The sequence below is a fragment of the Taudactylus pleione genome, unplaced genomic scaffold, assembly GCF_031769625.1.
Source record: "Taudactylus pleione unplaced genomic scaffold, aTauple2 ptg000507l, whole genome shotgun sequence".
NCBI lineage: Eukaryota > Metazoa > Chordata > Amphibia > Anura > Myobatrachidae > Taudactylus > Taudactylus pleione.
Window position 1 is genome coordinate 2,687,916 of NW_028284909.1, and position 21,083 is coordinate 2,708,998.

General features: G+C 44.1%; 1 protein-coding gene across 7 annotated transcripts in view; it reads left to right on the forward strand.

Moving 5' to 3' along the window:
• Positions 1 to 95: 95 nt before the first annotated feature.
• SIPA1L3 (signal induced proliferation associated 1 like 3) overlaps positions 96 to 21,083 on the forward strand; it is a 119,086-nt gene continuing 98,098 nt past the window's right edge. For 3 of the 7 annotated variants that reach the window (XM_088450165.1, XM_088450161.1, XM_088450168.1), the window contains exon 1: positions 993 to 1,095. The gene's annotated coding sequence lies outside the window, so the exon portion shown is untranslated. Of the gene's footprint in view, positions 180 to 992; positions 1,096 to 10,208; positions 10,232 to 21,083 lie in introns of those variants that run through there. The other 4 variants (XM_088450162.1, XM_088450167.1, XM_088450166.1 and 1 more) reach the window with 3 other exon arrangements.

Sequence of the window (21,083 nt, forward strand, 5' to 3'; positions counted from 1 at the left end):
TTGTGATTGCAGTCACCTGTGTTTAAACACAGTGCTCATCAATTAACTAGTTTAACACAGGTGGCTGCAATCACAAATGAAGTGGGAAGTCCAGGACCAGAGCATTTTGTACCTGATAGAAGGGGACACGTTGGAGGGTCAAACTCTGAAATCATACATGTAATCTCCAGTATATACAGGTATCTGTGTCTTTCAATTACTTCCAGCTTTCAGAACCTGGCCTAGAAGTGATATATGATTATAGGTGTCGAGAATGGCAAATTTTTTTTTTTTTTTTTTAAATTGGGCATATTTTATTGGAATTTTCAAGATACTAACACTCAATACAAACATTAACAATAATAATAGCATATTACAATACAAAACATATCTAAATCGTCGTGACAAATGTGGGGAAAGTTACAATATAATATGGTGCAGATTTACCATTGCTTAAATATCTTTAAACTATCCTGAAATTATAAGTGTCATCCCGACTATATAAAGACATTGCAAATATTACAGTTCCGAGAATGCCAATTTAATATGAAAACAGATCGACCAAACTAGAAATGGCCCATAAGTGCCTGTTACCTGTCTGCCATAATTGAATGGCCATTTTATTATGTTTCACGTAGCAATATTAGGAATTTTAGTGTTAAGGCCACTGGCATCAAAATATTGATCTCTCCCTTGGATATAATTATTGTACTGTAGCTCATGATTATGTAGTTGAGAAAATTCCAATTTATGACAGTATTCTGTATCTGTGTAGAAATATGTATGAAATAGACTGTTATGCAGACAGGGTATATTTGGTAGAAGGTACACAGACTGCTGTATGTTATACTTCACAGGTGCTGTGAACTAATTCAGATTAAAAAAATGTGCACATACTTGTTAATAAAGTTATTGTAGAAAAAGACGCGGTTGGCGTGACGTTGGCAGGATACGGGCGGCCATGTTGGGAGTGGGCAGGGATATTGCGGTCAGAGCAGAGGCGGGGGGAGTGTTGCTGTGATGGGCGGGGCTAGTAGTGTCGCTGTGGGAAGGGAAGGTGCAGGGACACGGAGCGGAGGACAGTGAGAGAGTGGAGTTGGGGGGAAGCCGCAGCTGGTAAGTGCTGAAAACGGGGCAAACTTGGGGGGAAGTGCCGCGGGCTGTGTGCTGGGAGAACATATTTCTGCCTGGAGCTGGCAAATGCTTATATGAAGGAGACAATGTTTCAACCCGTGGGAAGGCAGCCTCCGAGTGTCACCAGCTGGGGGCAGGGACTGGGGTCCAGTTCACTTGGGGGATTCTGGGATGGAGAAATGAGGTGTCATGTTGTGGTTTGTGCATGTAGGGTGCACGCCTCACTGAGGAAATTATCGGGGTTCACGTCATGTAGAGACAGTTCCTGGTGTGATGTGTGCACCAGTGACTGGTCATGTCAGGGGGACAAAAAATCTGGATTCATATTGTGTTGATGGATTGCTGGGGGGGAACAGTGACTGGTGCTGTATTGAGTATATTTGGGTTACAGGAGATGAGGGAACAGTCACTGGTGCAGGAATGAGGAGGAGATGTGGGGGTTCATGAGACGAGGAACAGTCACTGGTGCAGGGATGAGGGAACAGCCTGATGCAGGAATGAGGAGGAGATGTGGGGGTACAGGAGATGAGGGAGCAGTCACTGGTGCAGGAATGAGGAGATGTGGGGGTACAGGAGATGAGGGAGCAGTCACTGGTGCAGGGATGAGGGAACAGTCTGATGCAGGAATGAGGAGGAGATGTGGGGGTACAGGAGATGAGGGAGCAGTCACTGATGCAGGAATGAGGAGGAGATGTGGGGGTACAGGAGATGAGGGAGCAGTCACTGGTGCAGGAATGAGGAGGAGATGTGGGGGTACAGGAGATGAGGGAGCAGTCACTGGTGCAGGAATGAGGAGGAGATGTGGGGGTACAGGAGATGAGGGAGCAGTCACTGGTGCAGGAATGAGGAGGAGATGTGGGGGTTCAGGAGATGAGGAACAGTCACTGGTGCAGGGATGAGGGAACAGTCTGATGCAGGAATGAGGAGGAGATGTGGGGGTACAGGAGATGAGGGAGCAGTCACTGGTGCAGGAATGAGGAGGAGATGTGGGGGTACAGGAGATGAGGGAGCAGTCACTGGTGTAGGAATGAGGAGGAGATGTGGGGGTACAGGAGATGAGGGAGCAGTCACTGGTGCAGGAATGAGGAGGAGATGTGGGGGTACAGGAGATGAGGGAGCAGTCACTGGTGCAGGAATGAGGAGGAGATGTGGGGGTTCAGGAGATGAGGGAGCAGTCACTGGTGCAGGAATGAGGAGGAGATGAGGGAATAGTCACTGATGCAGGCATGAGGAGGAGATGTGGGGGTACAGGAGATGAGGGAACAGTCACTGATGCAGGCATGAGGAGATGTGGGGGTACAGGAGATGAGGGAACAGTCACTGATGCAGGAATGAGGAGGAGATGTGGGGGTACAGGAGATGAGGGAGCAGTCACTGATGCAGGAATGAGGAGGAGATGTGGGGGTACAGGAGATGAGGGAACAGTCACTGATGCAGGAATGAGGAGGAGATGTGGGGGTACAGGAGATGAGGGAACAGTCACTGGTGCAGGAACGAGGAGGAAATATGGTGGTACTGGAGATGAGGGAACAGTCACTGGTGCAGGAATGAGGAGGAAATATGGTGGTACTGGAGATGAGGGAACAGTCACTGGTGCAGGAATGAGGAGGAAATATGGTGGTACTGGAGATGAGGGGACAGTCACTGGTGCAGGAATGAGGAGGAGATGTGGGGTTACAGGAGAAGAGGGGACAGTCACTGGTGCAGGAATGAGAAGGATATCTGGTTGTACAGGAGATGAGGTAGTAACCGGTGCAGGAATGAGGAGAAGATCTAGGGGTACAAGAGGTGAGGGAACTGGTGCAAGAATGAGGAGGAGATGTGGGGCTACGGGAGATGACTGGACAGTCAATGATGCAGGAATGAGGAGGAGATGAGGGGAAAGTCACAGGTGCAAGAATGAGTAGGAGATGTTGGGGTACAAGAGATGGCTGAGCAGTCACTGGTGCAGTAATGAGGTGATGTGGGGGTACAGGAGATGACTGGACAGTCACTGGTGCAGTAATGAGGAGATGAGGGGACAGTCACTGGTGCAGGAATGAGGAGGAGATGAGGGGACAGTCACTGGTGCAGGAATGAGGAGGGGACAGTCACTGGTGCAGGAATGAGGAGGAGATGAGGGGACAGTCACTGGTGCAGGAATGAGGAGATGAGAGGACAGTCTCTGGTGTAGGGATGAAAAGGAGACCTGGGGTTACAGAAGATTAGGCGATAGTAACTGGTGCCGGAATGAGGAGTCTATCTGGGGGTACAGGAGATGAGGGAACAGTAGCTGATACAGGAAATGAGGGGACAGTAACTAGTGTAGTAATGAGGAGGAAATTGGGGGGGCAGTAAATGGTATAGCGATGAGGATGATTTCTGGGTGTAATGGATAGTAACTGGTGCATGAATGAGGATAACTGGGGGTACAGGAGCTGAGGGAACAATAACGTACAGGAAAGTGGATGATATCTGGAGGTAAAAGAGGGGAGGAGATAGTAACTGGTATAGGAACAAGGAGGAAATCTGGGTGTACATGAGATGAGGGACTGTAACTGGGGTACAAGAATGAGAAAATCTGGAGTACAGTAAATGAGGGAACAGTACCTGGTACAGGAGGAGGGGACAGTTACAGTGCAGGAATGAGGAGAAAAACGGGGGGCACGGGTATAGGAGATAAGGGGACAGTGTCTGGCGATTGAATGAGGAGGAAACCTGTTAGTACAGGATATGAGGGACCATTCACTGATGCACAATTGAGTATATCTGGGGGTACAGTAGATGAGGTAACAGTAACGTGCTGGTTTGCAGAGGGAATTTGAAGTTACAGGAGATCTAACAGTGACTACTGCATAAATAAAGAGGAGATCTGGTTGTACATGAGCTGAGGGAATAGTAAGGGGTGCATGCATGAGTAGGAACTCTGGGGGGGTACAGTAACCAGTACAGGAGATAGTAACTAGTGCAGAAATGAGGAGCAAATCTGGGTAGAGGAGATAAGAGAACACTGGTGCATGAATGTGTGTGAAATCTGGGGGTAGAGCAATTGATGTAATAGTAACTGGTGTGGGAATGAGGAGGAGATCTGGGGGTAAAGGATATGAGAGAACCGTAACTTGTGCATTAATAAGGAGGAAATCTGATGGTAAAGGAGATGATGGTAGCTGGTACAGAAGACTGAGAATAAAATAACATGAGTACATGAGAGGAACAGACCAGAGATTGGTATATGCCAGTTGTAAACCCATTGCACTATACACAAAGGGGAGGCGCCCACTGTTTTACTGACTTAAGATACATGAGGGAGCTGATTGAGGGGAGCAGTGTCTTTTTGAGAAAAAAAATATTGTGGTTTGAGGGGACAATGATGTGGGCATGTGGGTACATTTATTGACATTATAATGGCTGGTATGAAAAGAATTAATGTGAATGGTCTTGAATTGTAGTTAATTACATAGAGGTGGAAGAGGTCCGTTAGGATATTGAGAGCTGCTACTAGATTTTAAACAATACTGTTCTGCCAATAAGTATAAGGTAATGATGAGGTGCTTGTGACAGGTGGAGGTCGGATAATATTATGTACTTGTGACAGGTGGAGGTCGGGTAATGTTTAGGTGCTTGTGACAGGTGGAGGTCCTGTTATATTGAGGCGCTTGTGACAGGTGGTGGTCAGATAATGTTGAGGTGCGTGTGACAGGCGGATGTCGGGTAATATTGAGGTGCTTCTGGCAGGTGGAGGTCCTGTAATATTGAGGTGCTTGTGACAGGTGGGGGTCCTGTAATGAGGTGCTTGTGGCAGGTGGAGGTCCTGTAATGTTGAGGTGCTTGTGACAGGTGGAGGTCCTGTAATGATGAGGTGCTTGTGAAAGGTGCAGGTCGGGTAATATTGAGGTGCGTGTGAAAGGCGGAGGTCGGGTAATATTGAGGTGCTTGTGACAGGTGGAGGTCGGGTAATGTTGAGGTGCTTGTGAAAGGTGGAGGCTGGGTAATATTGAGGTGCTTGTGGCAGGTGGAGGTTCTGTAATGTTGAGGTGCTTGTGACAGGTGGTCGGATAATGTTGAGGTGCATGTGACAGGTGGAGACCCTGTAATATTGAGGTGCTTGTGACAGGCAGAGGTCGGTTAATATTGAGGTGCTTGTGAAAGGTGATGATCGGATAATGTTGAGGTGATTGACAGGTGGAGGTCAAGTAATATTGAGGTGCTTGTGACAGATGGAGTTCAGGAATGTGCAGATGCATGTGACATGTGGAGGTCCTGTAATATTGAGGTGCTTGTGGCAGGTGGAGGTCCTGTAATGTTGAAGAATTTGTGACAGGTGGAGGTCCTGTAATGATGAGGTGCTTGTGAAAGGTGGAGGTCGGATAATATTGAGGTGATTGTGACAGGTGGAGGTCCTGTAATATTGAGGTCCTGTAATGTTGAGGAATTTGTTACAGGTGGAGATCCTGTAATCTATAGATTGTAAGCTTGCAAGCAGGGCCCTCTTACCTCTATGTCTGTCTGTTATTACCCTGTTTTGTTCTATCAAGGTTTCCAATTGTAAAGCGCAACGGAATATGCTGCGCTATATAAGAAACTGTTAATAAAATAAATAAATAAAATGTTGAGGTGCTTGTGACAGGTAGAGGTCCTGTAATGTTGAGGGGCTTGTGACAGGTGGAGGTCCTGTAATGATGAGGTGTTTGTGACAGGTGGAGGTCCTGTAATGTTGAGGTGATTGTGACAGGTGGAGGTCCTGTAATGTTGAGGGGCTTGTGACAGGTGGAGGTCCTGTAATGTTGAGGGGCTTGTGACAGGTGGAGGTCGGATAATGATGAGGTGCATGTGACAGGTGGAGGTCGGGTAATGTTGAGATGATTGTGGCAGGTGGAGGCCCTGTAATGTTGAGGGGCTTGTGGCAGGTGGAGGCCCTGTAATGTTGAGGGGCTTGTGACAGGTGGAGGTCCTGTAATGTTGAGGGGCTTGTGACAGGTGGAGGTCCTGTAATGTTGAGATGTTAATAGAAGGTTTGTGTGTGATGCATGAGAAGTTTGCAGAGCAGTGTCAGCGGCCTGATGGGTCACAGAGGTTTCACAATATGCAGATATACAGAAAAATAGGTGTCTCTTGGACATCAGTCACTGTCATTAATGCTTTTACGTTGTTGCAAGAGATAAATTTACAGCATGATATGTGCAATGAAAAGTAAATTTTTGGCATACAAAGGCCTTTACACACGTTAGTTGATGTAATTTGTAAACTACTCATGACCACTCAGGGCTCTCCTGGTCTGAGGTATGTGTGTGTTTTATATTTAGTATTGTGCACTAAATGTATGCAATATATAGGAAGCTTGCTTCTCTCGCTGAATGTCTTCCTAATGCCATCTCTGTGTGGGAGAGGATCTGCACAGTGACGTCCATGGATCTGACTAATTGTAGGTTTTACATGTGCTGCTCCGTGCTGCAATAAATGCCATTTTAATGCTTTTTGTTAGTTTACACAGAAGGCCAGTACACTCTCTTATGTAGACTGTCTCCCACCTCACAGCTGCCCTTCTATTCAGTTTTTTTAGAATGTAATAACTGAAATCATGGCAGTTAATTAGATTATTAATTAGCACACATTTAGGGCTTGCTCACACATATAGGCTGAGAAAATGAGTATGAAATGCATGAAAATGACCTAGTGCAGAGGGATAGGGTTTAATGTGTTTCCAATGCCATTTTTAATGTGCTGTGCTTTTAGTAACACAATCTGTTGTACTTGTGGCATATGTTAATGCATGACAAATAGCGCATCCTCTGTTCTAACATTTGTAACTTGGCGTAAAAACTTTAGAATGCAACGGTGGGAACGAGCCCTTAAGAAATCCTTCATCGATTTCAATGTACTTTTATTGAATGAAAAGCTCTCTAATGGTGCATACACACGGTCAAATTTTTCTTCAGATCTGAACGATAACTATATTTTAAAAAACATTCAATCATTCATATCTGAAGGAAAATCTGACATATTTTAGATGAACGATTTGAACGATGCGCGTTCCCGATGGTTAGATAACGATATATGACATCTTATGCGTTTGTAGTCAGACTTGGACGATTCCATTCATTTTAATGCAGTCAGAAATCGTTCAATCGTTCAAATCTTTGGTAAAATCGTTCAAATCGTTCATTTGACAGATCTGACAAATCTGACCGTATGTATGCTCCATAACAGTGGATGGGTGTTGGGTGTGAAGGAGGCTTTCATGATTGGATTTTATAAAGTTATGTGATAATAAGACAGACGCAGGTAGCTCTGTCCTGCCGGTTAAATTGTCTCCTTATCCTATTCAGGCAGCTGCTTGTCCTGGCCATGGCCCTTCTCTGGGGGATTGTGGGAGTTGTAGTCTTGTCTAGCCAACCCCCACCCCCATGATTATCCGCTCTCCCTGCCAGATGTCCCTGTCACTAATCCACTCCTTATTGTTGCCTTCACTCTGTGTTCTTCTTGTACACTGTTCTGGTTTAAGGAGCTGCTGTAGATCAGGGTGGGGATATATTTGAAGTGTGATAACCTTTGCATGTTTTGTTCCTTGGGGTATACTGACTAAAAGTTCTAAAAAGGAAAAGTGGAAGTGTTACCCATAGCAACCAATGAAATTTCCGCTGTCATTTGTCAAGTAGACATTAACCTATGGGGAGAATTCAGTTGAACACTATGTGCCGCCACTGCGCACATATCTGCCATATGCAGTGGGGCTGACATCGCAAGTCCATAGAGGTGCCAGGGAAAACGTATGATGCCGATAGACGCGGCACATTCTGTCCTCCGCACTAAATTCCTCCATATGGGGGGAGAATTCAATTCAATGCGATGATGGATAGCCGCGAGAGGGAGCTCCCGGAGCTATTCAATACACCGCACTGTGTGCCTGGTCGGGAATTGGTTGTCCGAGAATGCCGCTTATCGCAACTTAACATGGGTGTTTAGTCGCGAGAACCGTCAATCTCTGACTAAAATAACGGGCGTGCGGCTGTTAGCGCCACGCTAAGCTGGCAAACGGCTGCGCGCCAGGCACTTTTGTCTGATTCCTCCTTGCATCCCCAGGAGGGTGCGTGAAGAAATCATTTAGCAGCCCAAACAGTGCGGTGAATTGAATAGCTTCCGGAGCTCCCTCCCGCGGCTATTCATCTTCACATTGGATTTAATTCACCACCCTATGATTGCTACAGTCTGATTGGTTGCTATGACAACACCTCTATTTTTCCATTTTAACAGTTGTTGTCAATCTACCGTTGTCTTTCCTCTCCATAGCATACTGTGGGGGACATGTATCCAACTCTGGAGAGAGAGAAAGTACCAACCAACCAGTTTTCAACTGTCATTTTTCAAGCACAGCCTGTAAGATGACAGGAAGTGATTGGTTGGTACTTTTTCTTTCGCCAAAGCTTGATGCACCTTCATCCCCCCTACCTACGCCTGGTGTGTGTGTGTGTGTGTGTGTATGTATATGTATGTATATATATGTATATATATATATATATATATATATATATATATATCTCTATATCTATATCCCAATTCTCACTGCACGACTTTCATGAACCTGCAAGTCCCATCTTTTAGACCCTCATCCGCTTACCCCTTTCTGTCCCCAGCATTTACTACAGCCCCTATAATCAACATATCTCAGCTTTCAGACTCAACACAAATAGTTGAATTCATTCATTGTTGCAGCCTCTACATTATTTTGTCTTTTTCCCCCAGGAGTTTCCCTTCATCCCCTCTCACAGTCTCTGTTTGTACTCTGAGTGTGCCTTTCCTGCTCTTTCCTCTTCTGTCTCTAATCTCTCCTTTTATTATTTCCCTTCCCTCCTCACCTCCCAGACCTCATCACCTCACAACCTTCTTCTGCCCCCTCACTCAATTATTCTCCCTTCAGTCACTCTATTATCCCTCTCTCCTGCTCTCCCCCCTGCCCCCCTGTAATGTTTCTGTATAGCTGTCAGTTTGCACCTACACATGGTGACACTTGTCATTGTCTCACAAACATTGCAACAACAGAGACACAAGCACAAGTACTGCTCTATGGGAGATCTATCCTAACTTTGTACATGGGGATCAGATATGGGAATATCTGTGCCTCTTAATGAACATTTAACCTGTTCTACCTGTTCAGACACCTGCTTCTAAGTACTGATCTCTAATACAGTGGTGTCATTGTCTAGCAGTCTCCAGTCTGGAGTACATACTGTATTGTTCTGTTGGTCATTGGTTATGTGCTGCCATCCACACAATGGCAATATAACAAGACCCTGAATTACACTAGTTTTGCATAATAGCAAATAAATTAATACATATATTTATTACAGTTATATAGAAAATCAAGTACAGGTATATAGATGCTGCTTCTCTAGAATCTTATGTTTACAAGTATGTCTATTTATTATGAGTTATATACATACATTCTGTATGTATATAAATATACTAATATGTATATAAATATAATAATATGTTGCTCTGTCACAGTAGTCCAGACATTAGTTATTAACTTTTACGGTGTTTGTTCTGTGAACACTAGGTTGGGCTGTTACTGACTTGTACTTATCTGATTATTCTTAGGTTTCCACTCTTGACTAAATATTAATTCCAGTTAATCAGTTTACAAACACAACATTGACATCATTAAGACCCTTTGGCGGCCATTGTGTAGGGCAGTGGTGTCAAACTCTGGCCCTCCAGCTGCAGTGGAACTACACATCCCAGCATGCAGTGCCAAAGTTTTGCTATTAGGGCATGCTAAAACTGTGGCAGGGCATGCTGGGATATGTAGTCCCACAAAAGTTGAAGGGGCCGAGTTTGACACCACTGGCGTACGGAGAGCTAATATATAAAAAAATATAAACTACTGACATCGCCGAGGCACATTCTGGATCCTACTGAATTGCTGCCTTTTAACAAATGTTTTTTATTTATTTATTTATAGTACTGTATACTCAAAGTAATGCATGAATAATTGTCAATTTAATTTACTTTAAATACCCATTAAACATAAAGAGATTTAATTCATTGTCTATTTCTCTGCATATTTGTTTTAATAGGATAAATGGAAGCTGCCATCCTGTTTACACAGCTGAAATTCAATGAAATAGCAGCCATAGCACAGGTCTGAATAATACCATGAAAGTAGTACATTACTTGGTTGACTTTAGGATTAAGGTTTAAAAGTAAAATTTTTGCTTTTCAGTTTAGTTGAAATTAAATTTGAAAGAGAAACTAAACAGACTATTATTACTCAAGAGTTTTGTATTACTAAGAAAATGATCTGAAATAACAGAAGTGCAAGTGAAAGGTATCTGCAGGCCCATAGGTAGAGATTGATCTTCAGGAAATGATTCTGTCCCCACCCATCACCATTCCTTGCTGGTAGCGCTGAGGTCATTGCAATGCTTTGGTTCTTCTTGCCAGAAAAGGAAGTACTGCCTTCTCTCTCCTAATTAAGTATTTCCTCTGCTGGATTTTCTATCTGCTGCCAATATGTGCGCTCCCGTGGACGCTAGCAACATCGTACGGTCGGCTGTGCTTCACATCCAGCCGGGTGATATCGCAAGCGGCCCCGTTGCAGATAAGGAAGGACGGAACGAGTTATCGTTCCATCGTTCATTACCTCATTCTATAGTGTACCCAGGATCCGATATGACTGCCTGTCAGGCCAACATATCGGCTGGGTACACATCGCTCATTGTGTACCCAGCTTAACATAATGTTGCTGGGTTAAGGGTTGGTGCACTGCTAGCAAAACCAAGCAGGCCCTTGCCAAAGATGATTTTTACCTCTTATCGGCAAGTATGTTGTAACTGAATCTGTCTGTCATGCTATATGTCCTATCCCTTTGCCAATATTTGCCCCTTTTGATATAGGTGTTTGGAAAGGAGGTGCTTCTTATTCTTGCATCACTTAAGGGCAGTCTTGCAGTCTCCTGGGTAACAGTTTTTCTTAATTGGTTTGTTGATTTAAAACATGTAACAATGTGTTAAACTTTACTGTTTAAGCATTTTTTTCATCCATCATCACTTATATGTTCTCTATGTGTTGGTGCAATGTTTTTTTTTTGCAGTTTGCGAGAGGTTGAAGCTAATAGTCCATCAAACATTTGGTTAGATGCATACCTGTTAGATCACTAATACCCCTTTCAGACATACCGAGAACCCCGGGAATTTGGTCTGCCTCAGCCAAATTCCCGGGTTGCCGCGTATGTCTGAAAGGTACCTACCCGGGAACACTTATGTCTGAAAGGTACCAACCCGGGGATACGTACAGTCAGGTGCATAAATATTGGGACATTGACAGAATTTTCATATTTTGGCCTCTATTCACCACCACTATGGCTTTGAAATGAATCAAACAAGATGTTCTTTAACGGCAGACTTTCAGATTTAATTGAGGGTAATTACATCCAAATCAGGTGAACGGTGTAGAAATTACAACGATTTCTATATGTGCCTCCCACTTTTTAAGGGGCCAAAAGTAATGGGACAAACTAAAAAAATCCTAAATCTAACTTTCACTTTTTAATACTTTGTTGCAAATCCTTTGCAGGCAATTACAGCCTGAAGTCTGGAACGCATAGACATCACCAGATGCTGGGTTTCATCCCTGGTGATGCTCTGCCAGGCCTCTACTGCAAATGTCTTCAGTTCCTGCTTGTTCTTGGGGCATTTTCCCTTCAGTTTTGTCTTCATCAAGTGAAATGCATGCTCAATCGGATTCAGGTAGGGGAATTGATTTGGCCATTGCATAACATTCCACTTTTTAGCCTTAAAAAAACTCCTTGGTTGCTTTCGCAGTATGCTTCGGGTCATTGTCCATCTGCTCTGTGAAGCGCTGTCCAATGAGTTCTGAAGCATTTGACTGAATATGAGCATATAATATTGCTTGAAACACTTCAGAATTCATTATGCTGCTTTTGTCAGCAGTCACATCATCAATAAATACAAGGGAACCAGTTCCATTGGCAGCCATACATGCCCACGCCATGACACTACCACCATGCTGAACTGATGAGGTGGTATGTTTTGGATCATGAGCAGTTCCTTTCCTTCTCTTCCCATCACTCTGGTACAAGTTGATCTTTGCCTCATCTGTCCATAGGATGTTGTTCCAGAACTATAATGGCTTTTTTAGATGTTGTTTAGCAAACTCTAATCTGGTCTTCCTGTTTTTGAGGCTCACCAATGGTTTACATCTTGTGGTAAACCCTCTATATTCACTCTTGTGAAGTCTTCTCTTGATTGTTGACTTTGACACATATACACCTACCTCCTGGAGAGTGTTCTTGATTTGGCCAACTGTTGTGAAGGGGTTTTTCTTCACCAGATAAATGATTCTTCTGTCATCCACCACAGTTGTTTTCCGTGGTCTGAGCTCTCCAGTGCATTCTTTCTTTTTAAGAATGTTCCAAACAGTTGATTTGGCCACACCTAATGTTTTTGCTATTTCTCTGATGGGTTTGTTTTGATTTTTCAGCCTAATGATGGCTTTCTTCACTTATAGTGACAGCTCTTTGGATCTCATATTGAGAATCGACAGCAACTGATTACAAATGCAAATGTCACACCTAGAATCAACTCCAGACCTTTTACCTGCTTAAATGATAATGAAATAACGAGGGAATAGCCCACACCTGTCCATGAAATAGCTTTTGAGTTGATAGTCCCATTACTTTTGGCCCCTTATAAAGTGGGAGGCACATATAGAAACCGTTGTAATTCCTACACCGTTCACCTGATTTGGATGTAATTACCCTCAAATTAAATCTGAAAGTCTGCAGTTAAATCACATCTTGTTTGTTTCATTTCAAAGCCATTGTGGTGGTGAAAAGAGGCCAAAATATGAAAATTCTGTCAATGTCCCAATATTTATGCACCTGACTGTATGTCTGAAAGGTACCTACCCGGGAACACGTTCCTGGGTAGCCGACCCTTCAATCGACCAGGGAATTTCCCGGGACTTAAGCCCCGGGAAATCACCCTGCTCATGTCTGAATGGTACTACGCTGGAATTTACTACTCCCGGGCTGCACAAAGCAGCTTTTACATAGAGTTGGCAGCGCAGCGCGTCCTATAGGACGCTCAGCGCTGCCGCTCACCACCCCCCCCGTGCCGGTGGCTGGGTCGCTGTTGATGGAGTCGGCGACACAGGACCCCAGCCGGCCGCTGGGGACACCCGCCTGCGCTGGAGACCGCCGACTGGTCTCAGCAATAGCGGGCCACCCTTAATCCCGCTGGACCACCAGGGCAATAAAAGAATCAAAACAAATAATGAAATAATATAAAAAATTTTTTAGAAAATGCAGCATTTCGATTGGCCGGCTCCTGGCAGTCCGATGATGACAGCGATGACATCATCAGCGGCAGCCAGAGAGGGGATAGGCTAGGAGGAGGAGACGGAAGAGGAGAGGAAGGTAAGCAGAAAAACCCTGCTAATAGTCTGAAAGGGGTCTACCTGGGAATTTCCCGGGTAGACACTGTAGTGTGAAAGGGGGGTCTCGACCAAATACTGTCTGAAAGGGGTATAAATCTCGTAAAAGTTTCTTGTTTAGGAGCTAATGTGGTAATAGCGTATCAGGGGTACCGTAGTCCAGTGTCAGGGGCTTGGACAGTTGAACGGTGCGTTTTTCAAAGTGGAAATCCTTAGCATCATGTATGCTTGTCTGGAATCACCTTACAATCCTCTGTGTGCTACATTGGAGTATGTTGGCTATATATTGCAGTTGTGCAAAGCGTTCCTTGCATATTGAAGCCTATTAATTGCTGCAAGCAGTAAATATTTCTTTTGAACCTGATATAACCGCTAACTCACAACTGGTGTGACATTTGAGCAGTGTGAGCTGTGTGACCAAAGATCAGGCCGGTGCTATAGTATGTGTAAGAATACTTAACACCCTGCATGAGGTTTTTACTAGATGTAATGTTTATGGGTGAACATGTGAGGAGGAGACCTGTGAGGTCTGTCATCCTGCAGCAGGGAAGGGTTAAATGGCTGGCGCTCAGCGAGCGATGTCTATTAGAGCGGAATGAAGGCAGATGACAGGAGGATATTAACAGTTTTGGCCTGGAGGTGAGGAATGGGAACTCGAGCAACAGCTGCTGTTTGTATAGAAAGGGATTCTAGAGGGCAGCCCAGGAGCTGGAGATATGGAAATTATGGTTATGGGGTCCTATCAAGTGACATTGGGCTTGTTATCACAGTGACTACATGAGTAACAGCGAGTGTCACCGAACAGCCCCAACACACAATCTATTACATGTCATGTTTTCCCTCAGTGTGTGTATATATGTATATACATTTTTTAGTGTTTATACGCAACTCAAGATTGTACCACATCTGATTGTGTAGCATATGCACTAGGTTTGCTACTGGTCATCATCATAGTGCAGTCTTTCCCCATACTCAGTCCTCAGGACATCAAACAGTTTATGGTTTCCATGTCCCATAGCAGGTGCACAGATGTATTACCAAGTGTCACATTGTAAAGATCCATAAGTGATCTGGAAAACATGAACCGAGTTTGAGGACCACTGTCATAGGACTCGATTCAATTGAACACAAATACAATAGAGCCGGGAGGGAGCACCCGGAGATATTCAATTCAGCGCGCTGTTAGATCAGAGAATGCCCATTATCCCGTCCCTCACACCTTAAACAGGGTGTTTAGGTGCGAGAATGGGCATTATCCGGCTAAACTGCCCGGCGCGATGCTGTTTCCACAGCGCTAAGGGCAGAAAACAGCATCGCACCTGTACTTTTGTTAAATTTCAAGAAATCCTTAACAGCGTTCAACTGAATTGAGCATCTGCCCTATACTAATTGCAAAAAATCCACCTACATTATGCTGTATTCTGTATGCTGTATCCATGTTTTAGAATTATTCCACATTTGCATGAACACAGCCTCACTGAACTGAACGCTTGTTACAGCTTAGTTGCACACCTTTTCTTTGGTTGCAAGGGTAGATGCGATCAAAATGCAGTGCCGGCACTTACATGCACCCATCTTCAGAGCATGCACGGTGCAAAATAACTCTAAAGCTGTCCATACACTGTGCAATATGCACCTTGTGACGCGACGTGGGATCCGACTGCTGACATATCGGGTATTCCCACACACTGCGATCAGGTGGCCGACCGCCCGATATACTAGCACACAACCCCCTACCCCCCTGCATAGCGTTGCATGGAATCGCACATCGCAACCCCAGATCAACTGAACCTGCAGTATGGTCTGGAGGTGTTATGTACACCCACGGGTGTGCGCACTATTTTGTACATCTCTCAAATAAATAACACACAAACAAAATCTATTTTCTGTCATAGAGAGAGATGAATTAAGGCCTTAATTTTGATATAACATCAGGTCATCTTAAACACACACAATCCGCAGCACATATCCTAACCCACTACTCCATGCTCCTTCCTCACTATCTACCCCATCTGTGTTGCCCGTGTCTGTCTGCCCCTCCCCTTTTAGAATGTAAGCTCTCACGAGCAGGGCCCTCATCCCTCACGTGCTTCTCCTCCCCCTACTTATAGTATCGTTTACTCCTAAAGCTGCATACACACACAACGATTGAGTTAATGAACGATTTTAGTAAATGATTTTCTACCTTGAAAAAAATGAACTAAAATCGTTTACTAAAGTTGTTCATTTATTATGTTCATTTAAATGTAATGAACGATTTTTATGAACTACAAACGATTTATGCATATTAACTTAATGAAAATCGTTGAGTTGACAAGTCTGACTGAACTACAAACTACAAATGTGAACGCGCATGAACAATAATCGTTCATCGTTTGACTCAGAAAGTGAACGATTTTTTTAAACGATATCGTTTAACGATAATCGTTCAAAAAATCGTTGTGTGTGTATGCACCTTTACTCTCCAATTGGCACCTAACACTTGGTTGCTGAGGCCCTGCTGCTTGTGTTATGCAGCTAAGCTATGTGTATAAACAATGTCCTTGTCCTGCAGTGTTTTGTATTACTAGTAACTGTTTTTCTTGTGTGCTCATGTATGTACTGTGTAAGGCGCTGTGGAACCTTTGTGGCACCATATAAATAAAGGATAATAATAACTCTGCATCAGCCCTTCAGTATAGATCAGTGGTAAAGACTGTCTGAATAAATCTGTTTTGATTCCATGGTGTAAGATGATGAAATATGAAAAGTGCTGAAACGGTGAGATGCTCACTTAAAAGAATTGTTTAAACATAAATGTTTACGTAATATAATAGAATGAGAATGTCAAGAATGATTGAAGCAGCCTATACACAGTGCGATATTTGTGCATGATGTGTACGATTGCGATCGTTCGTAACGGTCAATCGTGCACATCCTGTGTTGTTTATGACCATTTACGATGCGGATGCGCGTCCCCGCCACCACAGATCTTACGGAAAACCCGTAAGATTGCACTCTATCATGTACAATGTGGTACATATGGGGATCGTAACGATCAATCGTACACCATTTTGACCACATCGTATGTAGAATTTCAAGGGAAGAATTAAGGGCAATCGTACAACACATCTTAACAACAGAAAATCGCACCGTGTATGGCCGGCTGTACAGAAGTGATGGGCATTAGACGACCCTGGGGCTAATATCTTATTACAGATAGGAGTCTATTTCATTGACCAAATGTATTCATTTAACTTAGTACTGATATGAAACGGTCTGTGCAGCCCTTTTGAAGGTTAGAGGGCTACCCAAATGCCCCTGATGTGTATAAGGGTGCCTATCTTTGGTTTAGAGCAGTGGTTACCAAACTTGGTGCTGCGGGACACTTGCAGGGGTGCCACGGGGTGGTGGTCTAGGACCAAATCCTACTATTCATGTTCATTGTGATAGGCATTAACCAGTGCTGGTGGCTGCAAATCATAAAGAATGTGGACAAACAGAAGCACAACCCTGTCCACCACCACATAACTGAGCCTAATAAGCCTTGAAAAACATAATGATCAGGTACTCTAGGGTACCAGGATTCACAAAAGTTTGGGAACCACTGGTTTAGAGAAAGATGTATAGGAAAACAATTTTAATTTTACATAAAATTGGAGGGTGACTGATCATGGATATTTAGGTTGTATCAGTTTGCAGACAAAATAAATAAAATCTCTCTAAGCTGATTAGTCCTGTCTGGCCTCTGGGAAGCTTTTGTCTAAAAAAACAAGATCCTCACTTTAATTAGCCAGGAGAAGAATTCTTCTAAGCCTCAAGATGAGAACATTTGTGGTTCCGTGGATTTTGGAGATAACAGAAATGTTTCTTCTGTATTGACCATGGGACTGAATTAAAGTGGTAGCTAGAAGAACTTCTGAAGCAATTATTTTTTTCTCTTTCTTGTTCAGCATCTTCTGTAGCCATATTGTGTCTATCGGAGCCTGGTACAGAGCCGTGTCTGAGCACCGGTTGTGAGCACATTTGGTGGGCAGCCGAGCGTGGTGATGTTTGCGTTAGGAAGTGTCACAGTGACTTCTTGTCAGGTCGGTAGAGGCCTTTGTTCCATTAGGCCTTCTTTGTTCTTCTATTCACAACCCGGCCCATATCTTGTCCCAACAAGCTCTTGTCAAACATAACACATTTTCAAAGTCTGCATTGATGTCTGGGGCTGGGGTTACTCCTCTCAGTAATGACCGTGACTGAGATGATGTTTGGGGCCACACAGGAGTGTCCAGAATCCTGTTCGTTTGTTATTGGATTGCATTTAATAATATAAGAATGGAGGGGGTGATTCGCTTGATTGACAGACCTAAAAAGAGAGGATTAGTAATTTCAACTTTAAAACTAGAATATAATACAAATCTGAAATGTCGTATCCACATTATTAAGTGACATCCTGTGACTTCATATCGTGAAGTCACTAATTACGGCAGCGCGCTGTGAGATTGCTGTGCTCGTATCCACAAAACAAGCATAATGCCCCATAATGATCAATCGGAATCATTGCTATAGATATCGGACATTCCCATATATAACCAGTGAGGAGATTATCGCTATAGGGCTGTGCTTACATGTATCTTCGTCTGCGTTAGCGGATCCCCACCACACTTGCAACATGCCTATGGATTGTGCCTGCATCTGGATATCCAATGCTGCTCACATCCCTCGTAATCTTCCCATTCAATCTGCTTATCCACTCCAACTATACCTTACCGAACCACGCAGCAAGATGACCTCTCAAATGGTCCTTGGCTGTGACCCCCCAAATCATGAGGCTTCGTGCAATTTTGCTGTACTCATTTATTTATTTTTTTCCTCTTAAGTTTAGACTAACCTTTCCATAGATGTTAGTTTACTGTGACCCGTGTATCCAGCCCATCTGTGTCACCCATGTTTGTCTGCCCCCTCCCCTTTAGAATGTAAGCTCTCACGAGCAGGGCCCTCTTCCCTCATGTGCTTCTCCTTCACTTAATTAGGAATTGGTATGAAATACCGCCGACCGATTCCCGTTAGCGGCAGCCCAAGAGCAGAGTTAGAAGCAGCGGAAGCCCGACATCGCTGGAAATCCCGATCGTGGATAGGTAAGTATCTACTAACCTAACCCCCCTAACCCTCCTTAGGGGTGCCTAACCCTAACCACCCCCCTCCCCGCTGCCTAAACCTAAGTCCCCCCCAGGGGTGCCTAACTCTAACCCTCCCTCCCCCTAGCCTAACCCTAACCCTCCCGGGGGGGGGGCCTAACCCTAAGTCCCCCCCGAGAGCCCTGAACCTAATCCCTCCCCCCCCCCCCCCCCCGGCGGCTGTCCGCTCGCGGCACCCGGCATCACTGCGATCGGGATGCCGGGCGCTGGTCTCCCGGCGTCGGGGAAATGCGGGCGTCTACATCTAGACGCCCGGCATTTCACCCGATTGCTTCCCCTTAATTATACTCTCATTTACAACAGCACCCAACCCTTGGTTACAGACATCATGCTGCTTATCTAAATGTTATGCAGCAATGTATAAATCATGTATCTGTCCTGTATTGTTTGTACTGTTAATTTCTGTTTTCTTGTGTGTTTATTTGTCTATGTACTGTGTAAGGCGCTGCGGAACCCTTGTGGCGCCATATAAATAAAGGATAATAATAATCCCCCACCCTTTGCGGTCTAGAAGAGATTTGGCTGCTTGGCTTTCAAGCTGTGGTAGGATCACTTTGTGTAACCAGCTGAAGATGACGCCAATCACCTCTCCTACATCCAACGTAGTCTAAAAATGAAATCTGTATGTATGTGTATATATATAAACACTATTTTACTTTTCCTTCCCTATAACTGCTGCAAATACCTTATAATGGTTCTCATCTTTGTTTGGTTTTCTAGCGCGGACACCCAGTTAATTAATGTTTGGTTTAACTTGTGTTGCACCATTTGCGTATAGCACAGTATCTATTGCGGCATTTCAGGCTGTCCTTTTTTTTTTTTTTCCCTCTGTATATTGCTCTGTGTATTGCACAGTATATGTTTAATATTGAAAGTGTGACCCACAATGAAAAAGGAATCCCTTTGTTAGAGTAAGTTATAACACCGTACGTTGTTCCCGGTGGCTCAGAGGAATCGCACATGCAGTATATGAGGCTGTTTCTGCTCTTTATTGGGTTCGATGGAGCGAGCTTAAAACTATACTTATTTGCATCTGCGTGTAATTGCTTCTTAGTCTGTTACATATCAATGATTTTGATCCGTGTGCTGTCTCCGACAGGGATCGGGTTAACAGTCTGTCTGGGTGGTTATCTAGGCTCGGAGGTTTCTGTTGAGTAATTTATTAACCTGTAATGTTAGCTATTATCCAGCTGGCGGTTATGGAAAGTAGATGGGAGCTCTCATTTCTAGTATTAAGTGCAGAAGAGAAAGATCTCTAATCCACCAGTCCCTCGCCAGGCAGCCGCGTTCTCTCTCTCTCTCTCCTCTGCGGGCATTACCAGGTCAGTTCATCCAGGGACCTTTCTGTACTAATGATAGGAACATGTCTAATATGGATCAGTCCTTCCTAGAACCAGAGTGTACTAATGGCAGAGATATGTTAAATGGAGCAGAAAGTGCCAGAAAGTATTAATTACAGTGATGAGCTCAATGGCTCTTGCCATCTCTAGGATCGTAAATCTACAGCGTTTTGTATGCAACCCCAAAGTGGCATCACATGCTTACCTTAGCTCAGGTCAGTTTTGTGGCACGCTCTGTACAGTGACTGGTGTATACATGCCTGACCTTATCACCTTCATTGCTCTATTACTCACTTTCGTCTAGTGCACTTGTGGCAGGAAAATGTACAAACGCTCACTTGGACAGTGGATAATATGGTTTTCGACTTGTGCTTGTAAAAGCAGGGCTACCGATGCAAGAGCAGCTTAATTAGCTTCCTGTTCAATGGTGCCCATAGATGACTGGTTCCCATTTGGCTGTGCAGCTGCTCATGTTACTGGCTTGTTTCTAGCATCAGGGTGAGAGAATCCTTCTCAAAGGTGGTATTTCTATTGTCTTTTGGAGTAAAGCAGAAAGGAGCACAGTACTCCTGATCAGCCACCTTCTCCCGAGCTTTAAAGCTGGGTACACAAGTAAAGATTTTCTGTCCAACCATCCAACTAGTTGATTGGTTGGAATGAAAATCTGGTAAGGTATGAAAGCAAATGACAATCAGCAATTTGCTCCCAAATGCCTGAAAATGACTAAAAACTGTTGTTTGAACAAATTGTTTAGATCAAACATTTAACAAACTTTTCTGACGGCCATTTTCATCTGTTTTCTGGCATTTAGGAGCAATTTGCTGATCATCAGTTACTCCCATACGTTACCAGATTTTCATTCCAACCAATCAACTAGTTGGCTGGTCGGACAGAAAATCTGTAAGTGTGTATGCAGCATAAACAGAAACCCTGTACAACAATGGGACTATAGCCACACTGAGAACGTGGTAATGTTCACCTCTGCATAGGGCTCCTTCTGTATTTCTGGCCTGTCAACCAGAGACCGGATTTA